General features: G+C 39.3%; 1 protein-coding gene across 3 annotated transcripts in view; it reads left to right on the top strand.

Annotated features, from left to right (window-relative positions):
• Positions 1-931: 931 nt before the first annotated feature.
• The window catches only part of FBXL4 (F-box and leucine rich repeat protein 4), an 82,785-nt gene continuing 68,686 nt past the window's right edge, over positions 932-15,030 (top strand). The window contains exons 1-2 of one of the 3 annotated variants that reach the window (XM_060616236.2): positions 932-1,088; positions 6,724-6,797. The gene's annotated coding sequence lies outside the window, so the exon portion shown is untranslated. Of the gene's footprint in view, positions 1,089-6,723; positions 6,816-15,030 lie in introns of all 3 variants that reach the window. The other 2 variants (XM_060616235.2, XM_060616234.2) reach the window with 2 other exon arrangements.

Below are 15,030 nucleotides of genomic sequence, written 5' to 3'. Positions count from 1 at the left end.
GAGGAAGAATATCATGGAGATGAAGTACCCCTTTCTCATCACAGCATATCAGGGTGCATGCTAGAACTTGATTTATCACTGATGCTAATTTTCATCTGGCCAAGATAGTGTTTACCAGGTTTCTCCACAATAAAGCTTTTTTCTCCCTTCCATATTCTTTGGAAGCAAGTCACTAAGCTGCCCACACTCAAAAGAGACTGAAAATTAAACTTCAATTCTTTTTTAAAATGTCTAGTTTTGCATACAATTTTTACCACATATATCAGCTCAGTTCATATACTTTATAAATAAATATCTTTATTTTTCCTCTTTAGGAGCAATTAAATAGTAACGAGTAAGCATCTCTTCAGTATTCAAGGTTTTTCCATCTTAATAAAACCTTGTAACGAGATCAATATAATGCAAACTTTAAAAAAGTGGTATTGTATCTACTGAAAATAAAAGTAACCGAGTAAGGGAGATGTGAGAGCATCTCGTTCATGAGAGGTAATGGTCACAGTTTCCAAATGTTGTGAGGGAAATGAGTTTGCAGGACGGATTTGTATCTGGGGCAGAAGAGGTTTGCAAATTTGGTGAATTATGCCTCTAGAGCGCCTGTAATTTATTTTCCGCTTTTGCTCTGAGGACCTTACCACCCCTAGGCATCACCTGACCCACCAACTCTGGACTGCAAAAGCCCTAGCAGGAGTACACTACAGATGGCAGGCTGGCGCGAGGAAGGGATTACTCCTGCAGCGAATTTAAACCACTGCCTGCTGGGGAGTAACTGGGCGATTTATAGGGCAAGACTGAGTCTGGGAAGTCTGTAGGAAGCTCCTCCCCTCAGCCTAGGACAGGGCGGTCCAGACTCCGCGCAGCGTCTCAGGCCAGAGCGGCGCCCCACCTCTCCCCTAGCTCCGCCCCTTCCCCGTCTCGGCCCCGCCCCTCCTCGTGGCCTTCGCGTCTTCCTTCCGGGTCGCGCTGGGCCGCGCTCGCCGCCGCCGCGCCGCAGCGCGGGACTCTGGGAGCCGCCCCCGCGCCGGTGTCTCCCGGTGCCGCCTGGGTCGCTGGTGAAGCCCACGGCGCGCACCTCTCCCGGACCCTACAGGGTACGGCCCTTCCTTTACTTCTTCCTCCTGCGGGTCTCCGTCTTCCTCCTTCGGCGCTGGGGCGGGGCCGGGCCAGGGCGGAGCGCCGCGCTTCGGGGAGCCTGGGCGCAGGGCAGAGGTCCCCACCGATCGCCCCTCCCCCGAAGCCCGCGTCGCGCTGCGGAGCTTGCTGGGCACCTGTGAATGGCTTACGTGCCTTGGGTGCTGCTTCTCTGTCCCGCTCTGTCTGCAAGACGTGAGGCGTGCCGGCGTTCACCCTGCCTAGGGTTGTTTACACCGCGGTGTCCCTGGGCCGTGCTGACCCAGCAGCCACCCCGTCGGCCACCTGCCCGGCTGTGTACTTGTTGCTCTTGTGCGTGTTGCCTTGACTTCCCTCTGGCATCGATGGTTTTTGACTAATCAGGCCCATGTCTTCAGGGCTGCCACAAGATACCGGCAGTTTCTATGTTTAGGGGTGTCCTTAGAGTGTCGTGTTGACTTTAACCACCCACTGGGCTTCCTTGTCAACCTGTTTACAATGGGAGTGATTTTGGATTGCCTTGATGGTTCCCAAATGCTTATTGTCACATAGCCTCAAGAGGCCGTCACTGATTGAAATATATACGGATAAATAGAAAGTTAAGGTGATATAAACCTGTGGTCAGGTAGTGGCGTTGACAGGATACCGTGTTTGGCGTTATGCCGTGGAGGACTGACTCTACGCCAGGGGCTGTGATCTTGCTTGTTCCAATTTGGTTGAGGACACAAGCTGCCTTTACTGCTGCCTGGCCTGTATTCCTTGGTATCAGGCACATTTTATCCTTAAAAAGCTCACCTAATGAGTCTGTAGATCTGTACTGCATATTGTAGCTGTTGGTTAAGTAAAGGGACATTTTCCTAATACATCATCAACTATCCTATAGTCCTTTATTAGATACTAAGTTATTGGGAGAAAGAGACGGTGTACTGGTCTTCCTAGTGGCAGTGTGCATCACCCTATGGTAGGAACTCTCTTATTTCTCATTGAATTGGATTCTTCTTTTCATGCTTCTTTTCTGAGTACCAACTTCTTACACTGTCTCAAATGTTGGCTTTTCTGAACCTTCAATTTCCTGCACTTCTCTTCTGTTACTGACTTGAAAAGCAGGGAGGTCAACTCAATGTAAAATGGTTAATTTCTTCTTTATAATGCTGTGATCTAGTGATGCAATTATAGTACTCTGTACGTGGCATCTTAAAATATTGCTAACTGCTTATCTTTTACTTTGAACATGGTCAGTTAGCAAAAACTGCCCCTTTGTTCTTTGCTCTCTTAGTCTCTGCCTTAATTTTCCTAGGATCAACATTCTGTCTTAAGGAGCTAACTTTGCTGCCCTCTTAGACCTTTTGCCACATGAGGGGGGTGTGTGTGTGTGTGTGTGTGTGTGTGTGTGTGTGTATGTATGTATTCACCTCTGTTTTTTTCTAGTACTTTTTTAATGTTTGTTTATTTTTGAGAGAGCACCTACAGGTTCTTGTGTAGGAGGGATAAAGAGAGGGAGAGAGAGAGTCCCAAGCAGGCTCCTGTGTTATCGGCACAGAGCCAAAGGCCAGGCTTCATCTTACAAATTGTGAGATCACAACCTGAGCTGAAATGAAGAGCAGGCGCTTGACTGAGCCAAGCAGGTGCCCCTCTTTAAGTACCGTTAATGATCTTATTCTTCCCATCTATAAATCTTTAACCTACCTCAAGAATATTTTCATGTGAGAAAGGAAGTAGGGCGCTTTCCCCCACCCAAAATTGTTAGCCAGTGATCCCATCTTTATTTGTGGGATTCTGTTTTTTCCTACTGATAACAAATACTCCATTTATCCAAGGCCTTAATTCTTGTGTATTCTTAGGATGTTTTCTGAACTGTTGTTCAGTGATCTCTGGCTTCTTGTGCTGATACCGTGCTGCTTTTCTTATTCTAGCTTTATAATGTGTTTAATATTTAGTGATTAAAATAGTGTCTGGTATGTTGTAGGCCACTAAATATTTTTGGAATGATGACACTTGGTAGGGGTAACTTGATTTCCTTGTTACTCCTCTCTGCCCCCCCCCCCCCCCTTAAAGTCTCTTGTCTATTCTTGAAATTATTTTTTAGCTAGACTTTTTCATGGTGAGTTGAATTATTAACCATTGTTAGATAATAAATCCCTTTTCTTGGTACCTCAGAACTCGCCATGTAGAGTTGCTCCTCAGAGTTGTAGGTAGAAAAGCAGCTGTTCAAAATCCTCCTGTCTCTAGACTTTGCATTATGTTATTTACCAGTAAGTGTAGTGTGTCTCGTCAGCTATGACTCAGGACTTTCTCTACCTGGTTTCAGCAGCTCTGAGGGATAAGTGCCGATAAAAGTGATACCCAGGACAGCCCCATGTCCATTTGTATTTTACCATCCCAACTGGACATCTTAAATGTAATGAATTTTCAAGTGCTGCTGTAATAGATCCTCAGAAACTTTATTAGATTATAAAATAAATATATACATTCTTCAAAAAAAGTCAAGTAATACAGAAGTAGCCAGAGGAGAAAGTGAAAGTGTTGTGTGCCCACCTACCCCATAACTCCATTTCCCAGAGATCATCATTATTTAATTATTTGTTCTCTCTCCTTCCGGACGTTAAAAATACATATGTATAAGTCTACATTTATTTCATAAATGGCACTGTAATATATATATATATATATATATATATATATATATATATATATATATATAATTTTCTATAATTTCCAGCTAGTAATAATTGATGAGCATCTTTCTATGTCACTGCATTTAACATTATCTTTTTAAAGTCTTTTTGGTATTTCAGTGTAGGAATAACCTAAAATTTATTTAACTGATCCCCCTGTTGATATTTAAGCTATTGCAAATTTATTTCTATCAGAGACAAACTGCAGGGATCATTTTTGTATGTATATGTTTATTTGCACTTTTGTTTATTTCCTTCGTGTAAATGCTTAGATAAGCAACTGCTGGGTCAAAGGCTGTATACATTTTAAATTATGATAGATTGTCATATTGCTCTTCAAAAGGTATTGGAAGAGTAAATTTATATACTTTATAAGAATGCTGCTGCTACCATATCATTGCCAAGATTTGTCACAGATCTGAGATTTTACCCTATTTGCAAACCAACAGTTTCATGGATACTGGCAGAAGACACGAGACTCCTGGGCCAGAGACAAAGCACAGCAACAGCAGTAACCAGAGTATCATCGTTTTCTTGTGCTTCCTTGAACCCCAGTTTCTGTGGGGTGATGTGATAAGGACTAGGTGACTCTAGCACACACAGTAGATTGCATTATAGGACAGGAAGCCTGAGTGTAGGAAACCTGAATCTTTCATTATGGGCTGCAAGTAAACTTGCTTAATCTTTGCCCTACAGAGAGGCATTATATTTATTTTGCTGGTTAATAAACAAACCTGCCCTCTGCTCCAAAGGGAAACCTCTCTTTACCATGGACGTTTGCTATGTAGACATCCTTGGAAAAATAATCTGGAACAGAGGCCATCAGTGCCTCTGCTTATAAGACCTACAGAAACATGAGAGACCTGTGAAGAATTGTCTCAAAACATAGCTGCTAAGATGATACCATCATTTTTACTTTTTTTTACATTTTAGTAATTTTATGGATGAAAAATGCTATTTTTTTACTCTTAATTTTTATATTTCTTTGCTTATTGGTGGAGTTAAATATCTATAAATGTTTACTGATCATTTGTATTCTTTTGTAACTTACATGTTCTTCCTCTTTGCTTAGTTTTCTGTTGAAGTATTTCTGTTTTTCTTAGTGGTTTGTAATAGTTCTTTACATGTTGTGGCTCTTAGTGACTTGGTATACCATTTGATAATATTTTTTTTTCATAGTCTATATTCTTTTAATGTTTCTGGGAACTTTTGCTATATATACATTTTTATAGTATTTATGTTGTCAGTTCTATTATTCTCTTCATGACCTCTGAATTTCTACCCCAAGATTATTAAGATACTTTGTACATATTCTCTTAATTGGATATTTTGTATCATAAATTTAGATTAAGAAATAGTTGCTATGTTAATATCCTAAATTTACTTTTCTAAATACCTGGATATTTTTCTAAAACATTTATTTTCATAAGCCATCCTTTCCCTGTTGTTTTCATTTGACACATTTATTATGTTATATTATTTTTTCTTCAAAATTGACAAATTAGTAAGTAAAATATGTTGGTTTCCTACTGTGACTACGAATGTGGTTGAATTTATCCTATGTGTAATCGCTTGGATTTTAATCTTAACAAAATACAAAATATCCTTTTTTCCTTGTTTAATGATTTTTTTTGCCTTGAAGTCTATACTGTCTGATATTACTGTTGGCATCTCTGTCAGTTTTGTGTGTGCCAGATCTATATTGCCCATGTTTAATTTTAATCAGCCTACATCATTTTGCTTTACTTGCCTCTCTTGTAAACCTCAGACATCATATAGCTGGACGTTTCTTTCTCCAGTCTTTCCCCTGTCTTAAACTGAAAGTCTGTAAAAGAATAATTATAGATTCACATGCAATGATAAGAAACAATATAGAGAAATGCCTATGTACACTTCACCTAGTTTCCTCCTGTGGTGCATCTTGCATAACTAAAGTATAATAGTACACCTAGGAAATTGACATTGGTACAATCTACAGACCTCATCTAGATTTCGTAACTTTCACGTGCTCTCTTGGGTGTGTTTGCATTTAATTCTCTGTAGTTTCATATAGATCTTGTGACCACCACCATAGTCAAAATACAGAACAGTTCCATTACAAAGATTCCTTGTGCAAAGGCTTTATCTTTTCATAGGAAAATTTAACCTATTCATATTTATCTTTTTTCTTCTCCCTTGCAAGTTTGGAAATTATAAAACCATCTATATAACTGTTTCCCTTATACTTCCTTTTAATAATATGAGACTGTGACTCCTTGCCTTCCCTACATTCTTAGTTTTATTGACTTGATTTCTTTTTTATATTACTTGTTTTTCCCCAACTGTCCTTTTCACCTTCACCAGTACTGTATCTGTAATGATTCGAATTTGACTATAAAGTCGCTAGTGACTTGAATATTATGTCTTTCCCTTTTAAAAATATTTATTTTAACTCTTGTTTTTTGATTGGAATACTTTTTAAAGACTGTTTTTAAGGAGAGTTATGGGAAGTATGTTTGCATGTCGAGAAATATTTTTCATTTTGTTCTTTGTTTTTCTGTGTGAATAAGTTTAAGTACATTTTTTTTCTTTAGAATTTCTGAAATATTACATTATATTCTAGCATGTACTTGAATTTTCATCAGCTTCAGTCTCTTGAATCCATTTTATATAGGCATTAGGTTTCTTGCATTTGTATTCCAAGTCACTTATCATTTTTTCATTTAAATTTTTAACTTTAGCCACCATGTTTTTAATTTCAAAGACCTTAACATTTTTAAAAAATTAGTTCTACTTGTTTTATGAATCCCATACTCTATTAATCCACACGAAAGATAACAACTGTTATTTGACAGTATTCTTCTATCATTTATTAACTTTTATTGGAGACCATTTGTTCTAATTGCCCAACTTGTTTCCTGGTCTTTAAGATGGCTAATTCTACTCATATCTATAAATGCAGATCCATGTTGACTGATTTGTACCTGGTTGGGAATCTCTGTGGTCATGAAGGTCACTGTTCACTCTTCTGCACAGGTAGTTTCCTAAAGCCAGGTGGGTGGTAGGGGCTCTGTGATGCCGCTTTGTGCTAGACATAATGAATGGGCAGGACATGCCAACTAATAGGTATCTTTCAGGGTATGCTGGTCAAGAAGAGGCCAATAAAGTAGGGCTCCCATAAACAAGCCGGTATGGGGATATTAAATCTCCAGTTTGACTTTCTTTTGGTCCAAAACAAAGACTGAAATCGAAAGCACACAGAACAGTTCCATTACCCTACGAATTCCTTTGTGAGGGCCGTTTGTAATCATTGGAGTCAACCCCTGTCTTTTCCCCTAACTCTCTGGCAACCACTGACCTGTTTGTCTTCCCTATGGTTTTGCTTTTTCCTAGAGTGTCTTATAAATGAGGTTATACAATATGTAGCCTTTCAGTGTGGCTTCTTTCACTTACAAAATCATTTTAAGATTCATCTGTGCTAGTGGCTGAATCAATGGTTCATTCCTTTTTATTACTGAGTAATATTTCATTGTATGGATAGTTGTTTAATCTTTCATCTGTTGAGGGATATCTTGGAGTGATTATGAATAAATATATAAACATTTGTGTACAGATTTTTGTCTGAAAATAGGTTTTAATACACTTGAATAAATAAAGTAGGAGTGAGATTGCTAGATGTTTTGGTGAGGGTATGTTGAACTTTATTATAAACTGCCAAAGTTTTCCAAAGTGGCTATACCACTTTGCATTCCCACCGGCAATGTTTGCAGCATCCAATTTGGTATCATCTTAAAATTTCATTAATCTATAATTAACTGTTCCCAGGTTTAAGATATTAAATACTATCTGTCCCAGGGTTTACCTTTTTGAAATTATGCTTGACATTGCTCTTATGTAAAATGTTTGCTAGGATACACAAAAATATGCAATAAAAGAAGAAAATGATAGATTGGACTTAATAAAAATGGAAAACTTTTCTCTTTACAAGATATTATCAAATAGATGAAAAGCCAGGCACAGACTGGGAGAAAGTGTTTGCAAAACACATCTGATAAAAAAAACTTGTATCTAGAATGTATAAAGAACTCTTACAACTCAATAATATGACACCAAGAAAACCTGATTTTAAAAATGGACAAATTAGACATCTCACTAAAGAAGATACAAATGGCAAATAAAGATATAAAAAAATGTTCCACGTCATTAAAACAAGATATTTCCACCCACCCACTGGAATGGCTACAGACTGACAACATTACCTACTGATGAAGGTGTGGAACAACTAGAATTGTCACACACTGCTGGTGGAAATGTAAACTGCTGCAGCCATTTTAGAAACATTTTGGCACAACAAAACGAAATGTTTATCAGCAGGTGACAGGATATGTCCACATAATGGGTATGATTCAGCAGTAAAGGGGAACAAACTGCTGATACACATAATAACAGGGATAAATCTTAAAGATAGGCTGTGCCAGATAAACTAAACAGAATACAGATATATTATTTCACTTATGTAATTCTAGAATAAAGGACAATCTGACTTACAGTGATAGGAAGCAGATTATTTTTTATCTGGTACAGGAAGTGGATGGGATGGGACACCTGAGTGGCTCACTCAGTTAAGCATCCGACTCTTGATTTTGGCTCAGGTCATGATCTCGCAGTTTGTTAGTTCAAGCCCTGCATCGGGCTCTGTGCTGACAGTGCACAACCTGCTTGGGATTCTCTCTCCCTCTCTCTCTGCCCCTCTCCTGCTCGTGTGCGTGTACATGTACTTGCACCCTCTTGCACTCTCTCTCAAAATAAATAAGTAAACTTAAAAAAAAAAAAAAGGAAGTGGATGGATGATTGGAAGGGGGCACCAAGGAAACTTTTGTGCTGAATGGAAACATTCTATATTTCAGTTCTGGAAATGATTACATTGGTATGTGTCTTTGTCAAAACTCATTAAACTATACTCTGAGCCTGGGTGGCTCAGTTGGTTAAGCGTCCGACTTCGTCCCAGGTCATTTTCTCAAAGTTCGTGAGTTCGAGCCCTGTATTGGCCTCTGTGCTGACAGCTCAGCACCTGGAGCCTGCTTGGGATTCTGGGTCTCCCTCTCTCTCTGCCCCTCCCCCATTCGTGCTCTGTCTCTGTGTCTCTCTCTCTCCCTCTCTCAAAAATAAATAAACATTATGGGGCGCCTGGGTGGCTCAGTCAGTTAAGTGTCCGACTTCGGCTCAGGTCATGATCTCGCGGTCCGTGGGTTCGAGCCCCGCGTCGGGCTCTGTGCTGACAGCTGAGAGCCTGGAGCCTGTTTCAGATTCTGTGTCTCCTTCTCTCTGTGACCCTCCCCCGTTCATGCTCTGTCTCTCTCTGTCTCAAAAATAAATAAACGTTAAAAAAAAAAAATTAAAAAAAAATAAATAAACATTAAAAAAATTAAAAACAAAAACTATACACTTAAAGTGGAGTACTTTTTTTGGAATGTAAATTGCACACCAAAGTTAATTTAACAGTACTATACCATTTTAGTTAGTTGGTCTTTTTGCAAGAATGGCTAGAAGTGACATATCTATGATCTTGTAGTTGGATTTTTGTTAGGGAGGCTAAGTATAAATGTAATGTATTTCTGTTAGGTAAAATGCTCTTTGTTTTACTGTACAAAAGTGTACAGTTAGTATTTGGCTAAAGTAAATTCAATATAATGTATGGTCTTAAGAGCTAGAAAGATTTTTTCTGGCTTCAGTGAGTCTATTAAAATTGCCCTTAACCAGATATTCCAAATATTTTAGACTTTAGTTAAATGTACATTGTGTATCTGCCAAAGGTTTAGGGTTATTTTCCCACTCAGATGGTTTATTCTTACCCATTATTAACAATGAAGAAAACGGTAAAATATAGATAATATAGCATGGTGGTATCTGTACCTAAGGTACTTTATGTATCGTATCTGTGTTTTTAGGAACATGTCCTTCCTTGTCACTTTTTTTTTTTTTTTAACTTTAACTCAGTTTATTGACACAGTAACACAGCACACTTGCCTCCCTGACACCCCCACTCCCCTCACCCAATCTAGAGCTTTCCCCCTTCCTCCCCTGTTAGAATGAGCTGTTCAGTGAAGACAGAAAAGGGCAGGCCACTTCTACACCCCCAGTCCCACCTTTAAGCCCTACGGGGCAGGGTCTCAGGCACTACTCAGAATCTGTTGAGAGAGAGGAGGGGCAGTCAGCACTATGCAGGGCCAGGCAGAGGCATCCAGCCCCTAAGAGCAGATTCCCACACAACCCCCAGGTTCCTCTTCCTCTCTGCTCTTTGTGACCCTAGGAAGGGGACATGTTGGGGCCTGGGCCTGCAGCCGGGAGCAAGAACTCCTGACTCTGATTTGCAAATTGGGAGTTTGGCTAATGTTTTAAGGCCTAGGGCCCTGGCACCCTCAAGAAAGCCCTGGTGGTGGGAGTGAACTTCAGTGCCCCTGTTTAAAATGTATTGATAACATTAAACAGATTAAGCCGGCCTAACCAAATGCCAGAATAACCCTAAACTGTAAAGAAGGAGGGGATCAGACCTGGTTTCTCCAGGCCAGACACAAAACTTTTGTTTTGTTTGCTTTTTTTTTTTAAAAAACAAAACAAAACAAAACATTGACTCCTTAATTCCTTTCTCTTGCTACTAAAGAATGGTCATGAAGTATTTCATAAATTGAGATTTGGTTGTTAAAGTATAGGAAAGAAAGAGAGAGAAAACATTCTGCAAAACTAACCATGATCAGTTTCTAGTTTAAATTGATTCTAAATCTTATCCCTTGTTTTCTGACAGGTTTATTTGTAATTTGACTTCCTCTGTACTTCTTGCTTAGTCCTCACCGATCATTCATCACCTCAGCAGAAGTTTTGAAATGCTACGTTTTGTAGTTTTGAGTGCTACTTTGATTCCCAGAAGAGAAAGAAGTACTGTTTGTCTTTGGTTTTCAGGATTTTTCCTCCACCTTTAGATTTTTCTTTCTCAGTGGTTCCCCTGCCTTCTTTTGCTCTAGATTTTCAAGAATCTTTGAAGCTGGATAGGAGGCTCTATTTTCCCAGTTCCTACGCTTGGTTCAGTTAAGAACTCTACACATTTATTCTATATTGGGGCCTTGTTGGATAAAAACTAATCAGAGTAAAAGTGTTTTAACTGGAGGAAGATTTACTTAGAGGAAGGGAGAGGCACATCAGGTAGTAATATTCCGTCTCCGGTAGTCTCCTTGCTGACAGTGTTACATTATTTTAATATAGTACATTGTAATGTAAATAATTATGGTGAAGACAGAGGGCTGCTTTGCCTCGGTCTGTGCTCCTTCGTAGCTCATCTAATACCAGAACTGTATCAACTTGTCTTTTTACCCTTGCTCTTTTTTATTGTTGCCTTTCTCAGCTTGTCTGTGCCCTCTTGCTCCTAGGTTATCACTTTTTCTAAGAATTTACTTTTCATTCATAGTTTTTCCAGTTCTTAATCATCCTCCGGTCTTTAACATAGATTTGGAGTGCTAAAAAAAAAAAAAAAAAAAAAAAAAAACTTCATTGTATTTGAGAAAATAGTTTCCTTTTACCTTTCCAATCATCTCTTTCATGAATCTTTCTTTAATTTCAATCAGTTTCTTTGTAGCCAAGGTCAAGTCTCTTTTATGGGTTCTGGGGCTGCTTTTGTACTAACAGAGGTTACTACTTTTTTACATTCTCTTTGAAAAGTAAAATTTCAATATGTATACTGTTCCTTATTGGATGGCTTCAAAGAAGGTCCTACATTTGATTCTTACCTATTGTGTTTCGGTTTTTATTATCCATTTTTTCCCCTCTTTTGCTCTGTATCAAGGTATGGAGCTCCTTTTGCTTCATTTTTCCATCTACATGTTCTTACCTTGAAGAGTGTCTGGCTTCATTTCTGTGTTTATTTTAATTCTGTCCAGCCATCTCCTGTGCCGGTCTTCAAAAAACAGAACAAGTGCTTCTTGAGCATATATTGGCATGTGCTAGGCCCTAACAGTGTAGTTACCATTCAGTGACATCTCAGAACTTGAGGAATTCATTGTCTGGGAGGGCAGAAAAAATGTCTCACCATGTAAGAAATGACCCAGAAAATGTAAGAGCAGAGAAACAGTGAGTGAGCTGACGGACCCTAACAGATGAATAAGGGTGTGCCAAGTGGGGGAAGAACAGGGGCATTCCAGAGCAGCCCAGCCTCGGTGGAAGACTTGGAGATGCTGAGGTGTGCAAGCCCAGGTGTGGTGAGGGCCAGGCGGATGTTCTTCGGCAAGAGTGGTGAGTGTGTAGAAGCGGAAGGGAGGGGGAGAAGACTGGTGCCCAGGTAGGTGGAGCATTCTGGAGTATTTTATCAGAAAGTCAGCCCTCGTTCAGTGGTACCTCTGTATATTTGAGGATGAAGAGGAAGAAGCCCCGGGGAGAAGTGCTCCAACAAGAGGAGGAGATATAAGAGCATGTGATGGCAGAGAAGCCTGGAGGGGGCAGGCCAGGAAAGAGGGCTGCTTAGGAGGGGCAGCTGCTGCCCTGAATTCAAATCTGATTCCATCCACTCTTCTTGACCGATATGTTCCTGCATGTGCCCGTGTCTTGATTGCAAGACACCTCTCCTCAAAAGCGCGTCTCTTGGTCCGTTTCAGCAGGATTCAGAAATGATACCATTTCACGTTTGGCCTTTCTTCTTGATACCTTACCACATTATGCACTCTTACATTTTGGTATGTTGCTGCGGAGCGGCCCCGACCCTCGTTTTCCCCCAGCTCTTCTCGGGCACGTCTCCGCGGGCCGCTCTGCGGAGGTACCGTGATGGGAATTGCCTTCAGTGTCTGGCCGTGCCTTGTTGCCCGTCCTCTTTCCTTTTCCCGGATCTTTTCACTTGACGCAGAGAATCCTCCTTGAGTTTTCAACTTGTCTCTAGCTTCTTGCCTCCCACTGTGAACCTAGCCTTGGCGTGGTCCTGGCTGCGGTTCCTTCTGATTGCCTCCTTTTGTTTATTGTATGAAAAGCCCTTTCCATCCCTCCTCTTCCCCGTGCCGGAGCTCTAGCCGCCTTCTCTGCAGCGCCTGCCATCCTGCTTCTCTCCGCCTCATCGACTCCCCATCTCACTTCAAATCTCAGTAGAAAACATATGTTCTCCCTTGTCTACACCTCTTAATTTCTCTTCTCCACTGTTACTGCTTTCTCTGCAATTGTATTATTTAACTTTGTTAAGCATTTTAGAATATGAAAGATGTAGTTGAAAATAAAGTTGTATTATAATAAAATCATGTCGTGTAAAGCACGTTGTTTCCCAAGGAGTATGAGAGTCTCAGGATAGAAGTTCAAATGGCTGTCGTTCTGTATTCCTTGATTGTGCTAGTAGAAAAGTTCCATGTGTTGTGGAGAATTTCTCACCTCCTAGCCATTGTTGGCGAGTAATTGGATTAAATGACTAACAAGATAACAATCACCCTATTTCTAATTCTGACTTGTTAAGTGGAAAATAATATTTGTATATGTTGTAAGAGTTTTAAAAATTAAAGGTGCATTTTGAATGAACCAGAAAAGAAAATGCCCCTCAAAAGGTATATTTTATAATCATCCTTTTGGACCAGTTTAGTGTAACAGACTAATATTTATTTATTTGAACCAGGTGGGAAAAGTCATTTTGCCTTTGAATCCCATTCTCCCCATAAAATAGAGTTATTGTATCTTTTGCATTTGGTTCATTGCCCATTGGGATATTCATTGGTTATCACAAATTGCCTCCATGCCTTGGCTAAAGTCCAGACAGTACGTAGACAATTTGGACTTAAGCATTGGCCATTGCCGCCCACATGAGTCCTGAGACTATGGCTCCAATCCCCTTTTCAGCAGCATTTGCCAGGGAAAAGTAGAGTGAGCTAGCCTTTCTTCTCCATATGTTCTTCCCCAGCCGCCCCAAACATTTTGATGTGTCATCTGAGTGATTGGAAAGGAGTTTAGAATCAATGAAGGGTGTTAACAATGGGTTTGCACATTTCCTTTTTTATTTCTATGCCTTGTTTATTTTCAAAAAGCAGGTTTTAACTTTATTACATTTTTCTGAATAGTACTGCTGGAAAAGAATAAATATATTTGCTTTTTCCGTGTACTATACACTGCTTTTCCTTCTTTCAAAAATTTCTTTTGTCATTTTTAGCTTTATCTTAAAAAATAACAATTATTGTTATTCGTGGTTGGAAAAAATAAAGCATCCATTTACATTTCTCTTCTACTCTGCAGAAGTTTGAATACATAATACATATATTTACAGTTTATAACTCACTTTTACATATGTTGCTTCAATGTAAAATTTTACTCTAACACAGCTTTAAAATGATATTGCTCATATGGCACTCTTGCTGCTTTTGATATTATCCCATATTCTGTAGTAGTAAAAGCTAGCTGGGAAACAAAGTTTGTGGCTGAGTATGTCAAATAGAATTTGGCTATCCCAATTCGTCTCCATCTTTTTGCCCAGAATAATTGTGAAAGTTCACATGAATGATGATAATCTTATTTTGAAGATGTATCTTTGGTTTTATGAAATTTTTACTTTCTGATAAATGCAGTTTTATAAAGAAAGTGAAAGAAACTTATTCGAAGCAGTTTACAGACTGTGGAGTGAGAAGTGATGTCCAAAGATTATAAAGCCAGACCCATCCGTCCACCTTGCAGGTGGCCTACCTGTCACGCTCATGAAGATTTCCAGGAATAAAACTTGCAGTCTTCCAGTTGTCTGTCACTTGAGTTGGATACTTACAAATTGTTCTTTATTTCCTAAATTTCATTTTGCAGTTTATTTTACTCTTTTTCTTTTAAGAGACGGAAGGACCAAATAAATTCTTTGGGAAATTACCCCTGTTGATTTACCTAGGAGCGTATTTTGGAATGAAGTGTATATGATCAAAGATCTGTATCATTTTAAATTTTGGCATTAAATATTTGAGATTTGTGCATTTGTAAATTTTTTCTTTGCAACAGATTTATACTTGTGGTAGGTGAAATATTTGAATAAAGAAGTGCATACTAGATAATTTTTTTTCCCACACTGATAACATGACCTATACTTTAGCACTTGGTGTTACATTTTCTGAGGTGAATCCAAATTGTCGATTCCTGGTACATCAACTCTAGGGACATGTGCTGCAGACCCACCTTATTTATTTTAATACATGTTTTGTTACTCTTCTCCAGAAATTGTCTTGTTCAGATTGTTCTATTATTTCTTGTTCTTGGAGTGCAAGTTCCTCCACTTAGTGAGTCTGCC

Source organism: Panthera onca, chromosome B2, assembly GCF_046562875.1.
Source record: "Panthera onca isolate mPanOnc1 chromosome B2, mPanOnc1 haplotype 2, whole genome shotgun sequence".
Lineage (NCBI taxonomy): Eukaryota > Metazoa > Chordata > Mammalia > Carnivora > Felidae > Panthera > Panthera onca.
This window is presented reverse-complemented; position numbering and strand designations above follow the sequence as displayed.